Source organism: Colobus angolensis, unplaced genomic scaffold (genome assembly GCF_000951035.1).
Source record: "Colobus angolensis palliatus isolate OR3802 unplaced genomic scaffold, Cang.pa_1.0 Scaffold160, whole genome shotgun sequence".
NCBI classification, from domain to species: Eukaryota; Metazoa; Chordata; class Mammalia; order Primates; family Cercopithecidae; genus Colobus; species Colobus angolensis.
The window spans coordinates 3247138-3251829 of record NW_012114711.1 but is presented as its reverse complement, the minus strand read 5'-3'; the positions used below and the strand labels follow the sequence as shown (position 1 = coordinate 3251829).

The window sequence follows — 4692 nt, the reverse complement described above, 5'->3', positions numbered from 1 at the left end:
AAAAAAAAAGATGGTTAAGCACTTCATTTTTGTCTAATGGATTCATCCACATGAGCTCTATCCATCATAACATGCTCAAAGAACAGACTGAAACTGCAGGAGATGGGATGCCAGTGTTCTCAGCGCCAATTATTGATTCTAAGAGATCCAACAGCACTTCTTGTGGCAGGGAACCCTGGGTCACTAGAATGCCCAGGTGTCTTTGTACATCAGGCTTTTGTGATTTGAGATTTGATGGTGTCTCTGCTCCACATCAATCACAAAGGCTTTTCCAGTGCTCTCAGCATGTTCATCTATCCCTGTGCCTTCAGAGGAATGTCATCTATGACATTAATTTTCCTTTGCCTCCTAGCTAACATTCACATGGAGTCATGATTTCTTTACCTACTCCTAATTTTTCTTGACTTACAATGTCTTGAAAAGCCAGGTAAATGGTTCTCCCTGCTTTGTTCATTAGATACAGAATGATGTTACTTTCACTAAATACAATTTTTCTGAGGCAATATTCTCATTAAGTCCCAATCTGCTCTCTTCTAACAAGAAGGATACTCCAGCAAGAGAAGTGCATGCAGAGTAAAAGGGTAAATCAGTCATCAACTATATGATTTCAGCTACAATAACCTACACACAAACTCAAATTTAAGAATATTTTGCCTTTTGTTAATATAATGCCTGGAATGCAGTGGTGTGATCTCAGCTCACGGCAACCTCTACCTCCCAGTCTCAAGTGATCCTCCCACTTCAACCTCCCACATAGCTGGCACTACAGGTGGGCACCACCATACCCAGCTAATTTTTATTTTATTTTATTTTTTGTGGAGACAGAGTTTCACTATGTTGCCTAGGCTGGTCTTGAATTCCTGGGCTCAAGTGATCCTCCCACCTAGGCTTCCAAAAAATGCAGGGATTACAAGCATGAGCCACCATGCCCAGCCTGTAAAAAAAATTTTTTTAAATAATATTGATAAAAAGAAATGTTCATTAGTGAGAACTCAGGTATGTCAGTGTTAAAAATTCAAGTCAGACTAGCTTAAATGAAAGGAATACCTTACCTTACTTATAACTAAAAATTCAGGGGTTAGAAATTAAAAAAAATAATTTTTAAAGTTTTAATTATGTTTCTCTTTTCTTTTTATTTCTTCATCGTTGCATGCACCTTCTTCGTTTGTTTGTTTATTTGGTTTTAGAGACAAGGCCTCATGCTGTTGCCCAAACTGGAGTGCAGTGGCAAGATCACAGCTCACTGCAGCTTCAAACTCTTGGGCTCAAGCATTCCTCTTGTGTGAGCCTCCCAAATAACTGGGACTATGGGACTACAGATGTGAGCCACCAAACCCAAGTCATTTTTTTTTTTTTTTTTTTTAGACACGAGGTTTTGCTATGTTTGCCAGGCTGGTCTCAAACTCCTAGACTCAAGTGATCCTTCTCTCTTGGCCTTCCAAATTTCTGAAATTACTGGTATGAGTTATCATGCCTGGCTTCACCTTCTTTCTATGTTATCCTTTTGCATTGTGAAACTGTCAAGCCATATAGGTGCAGTCATAGAAACTATTTTTCCCCAGTTGAAATTATCCCAGTTTAAACGCTAGAAAGAAAACAACTCTGCCCATGTAGCCATCTCTGAAGTCTCTGAAAAGTATTGTGATTGTCTATTTGGTTCTGCATCCATTTCGGAGCCAATCACTATGGCTATATAAGGAAGAGAGAGTAGTAATGAACTATCCTATCAAAGTACTTGGACTGAAAGTAGAGGCATCCTAAAAGAAAGGGAATAATGTTACCAAGGAAGATATCAAGTGCTGAACTGAGAAAAATAAAGGCAAAGAAAGGGTTTATTAGTGCTTTGAATTCCAACTAAAGAAAGGCAGATCTGAGAGCAGGAAATTTCTCCTAGCACCGTAAACTCACAGGGAATATAGGCAAACAAACCAGTGGAGCATTCTACAATAACAGAGACTGTGTAGAATTCCTACCTCCAAACAGAAGTTTCTAATGAAGAAATTAACTTTGCTGCTTTTCATCCAAACTAAAATGTGTGTGTACAGACACTCCCCCAACACAAATCATTTTTAATGTATAGAATAAAGTCTCAAGGGATAAATGGTTTCTCCAGTTTTGTGGGTAAAGAATTCTTTATCCTAACAGATAAATAATTTTGTTTTATCCATTAGGGAGCACTGTTACTCTTTAACTCTTTTCTAAACTTAGCAAAAATGTAAATTAAAAAAAGCACAAATGCATCAGTGTTTGCTTTCTTTGGGAGATCTTCTCACTTCCAGAAAAAGATATCTCTATCTATCCTCCCAATCTCCATAATTCTTAGTTTGTACCATTCATAAGAGACTAAAATGGTTCTATTTTGAATTTGAGTTAATTACAACATTTTTACATATCCAGTTTGTACGTTTTTTGAGTAATATCTACCTAAAAGACAATACATAAATAACTAATTTTGAGCAACTTCTATGGTCAAGTTATATACTAATTATGTGAGTGTGTCTTGCTTGAAATACATCTATGAGATAGGCTCATCCCATTTTAAGATGACAAAGCTGTGGATCACAAAAGTAGACTAACTTGTCCATGATCAACAGCTAATGAAAGACATATCCAAGATCTGAACCCCAAAAAGTGTTGCTCCAAAGCTCCTGAAATAGTCTGAAGGGGGCATGATTAGAGAGAGACCAGTTTGATGTGTATGGCTGTGATTCAGGTGACAGAAGACAGTGACTTAGACTGTAGGATGGCAGAGAAAATGAGACGGATTTAAGGATATTTTAGGATGGCATCAACAGATCTTGATGTGAAGGTTAAACTCTGTTCCGTCCACCAATGTTTCAGCCTTTTGGAAGTAGTTAGGAAACATGCTATGGAGGAGAAGTGGAGAGTAGAAGAGGTAATAGGGCTGTTTAGAGTATTTGCACCTCTTCCACCTCGGACTCTCTCCTGAAACTCTCAGGTCGTCACTATGTTAAGAGCACATGGGAACTTATGAGAGAGGGAGCACTTTGGATGTGTGATTCCTCCAGGGCTCAGAATGAGAAGCAGGGTATTGGAAAAAGAGACTTTGAGGATGAAGCAATTAGTCATGTTGAGATGAAGAACTCCAAAGACAGGATAGAAGTTTCCTTATTAACTGTAATGCCAAGAAAACTGTCAGTCATTGGCCCGGCCGCTGTGAGTTTCCATTCCTTTTAATACTTGCTTGTCGCATTCACATCGATGTTGCCTATGAATATGTAGATACTCTCAGGAAATGTGTAACCCTTCAAAGGGTGAATGCAAATTTAAACTCATATTTTACTTGTTGGAAGGCATTCATCACCTTAAACAGTATTAATGAATAACTAATTAAGGTTGCAGAAACCTTGTTAAATTTTCAAAACCAAAATTAACTTTCATAGGATGATGATAACTCAGTCATCCATTAAAGTGGTTGTAATTGTCTATTAGTCGAGTGTCACTTTAGTGCCAGAGAAAGGCCGAAAGTTAAATGGTTTCTATTCTAGGGACCATTTTCAGATTTGAGTTGAGAAAATAATATAAAATAGAAAAATTTGAGGTCTGTGTGTACCAGACTAAATTAAATATTCCCAGCAACAATGCAAATGTAATCTATTTCATTCAGTATATATTTTCTTCCCTCTCTATTTTTTTCTTCTCTCTCTTCTTTTCTTCCTTCTTTCCTTTTTTCCTCTTTTCTTTTCTTTTTACATTCCTCTGTCTCTTTGCCACTCTATTCTTCCATTCTCCTTTAATAGTTAAAAAAAAAAAATCTGTATTTTTCCCAGAATAATCCAGCAGAGGTCCAATGTTCTTTGCCTGAATTTTATAAACCTGGATGAAAGTGAATTCTGAAGACCTGCCTTTTGCTTTCAACATGAGGAAAATACTAGATATGCACACTTCCCTGGGTCCCTAAATGTTCTTTCTTCTCTTGCAGTTCTTTCTAGTTAACAAGATCATGGTGAACACACTAAGAGATAATGATCTCTCGTTTTTACCAACCTGTTTGTTATTTCTAAATAAAAAATGTGCTCTATTATACATATTTTCAAAACCAGTTAAAAATGAAGTAATCTCCATGTCTACTTTTATGTCTCTATAAAACTCCTTTCCCTAAATGTGTAAGTAAGCATCAAATAGTAAAATTAGAAATCTCCTTGTCTTGTAAACAAGGAGACAAAAAGCAGCATTAAAAAAGTAGTTGTATTAAAGCTCATAGAAGTTATGGCTCAATTGTAATCGGTGTAATGTGGTTGCTTTGTATTTATGTCTGTGAGCACTAGTTTTACCGTATGCAGAAAATGTTTCTGGATGATACACTGTGGAATTACTTGTGAGCTTCCTATTGGCTTCGGATTAACAAACTTCTCTTCAATCTTTACATGAGAGAAAATGTAGCATACATTTGTGTTGCTCATTTTTAACAAAAAGAATAAAAAATTTAATCTATTTGGAGTAAAATCATTTCTAAGATTCAATATTTAGTCTATTGATACCTTGCTTCAATTCAAAGTGCTTGTTTCCAGAGCTTTGCTAGTATTTTTTTTTTTTTTTTTTTTGGTCATTTGTCAGGTAGGCAGATTCGTTGGTTGATTTTAATTTTATGAGTAGCACACAAATGCAGTGTCTTCATTTTTTTGTTTTTTTTTTAAATTTATTTATTTTGAGATGGACTTTTGTTCTTGT

At 36.1% G+C, this 4692-nt stretch overlaps 1 long non-coding RNA gene across 1 annotated transcript in view; it reads right to left on the bottom strand.

Annotated features, from left to right (window-relative positions):
- Positions 1-3266, bottom strand: part of LOC105508363 — a 17097-nt gene extending 13831 nt beyond the window's left edge. The window contains exon 1 of the long non-coding RNA XR_001001247.1: positions 3206-3266. This is a non-coding gene — a long non-coding RNA (uncharacterized LOC105508363). The remainder of the gene's footprint in view (positions 1-3205) is intronic.
- Positions 3267-4692: the final 1426 nt, after the last annotated feature.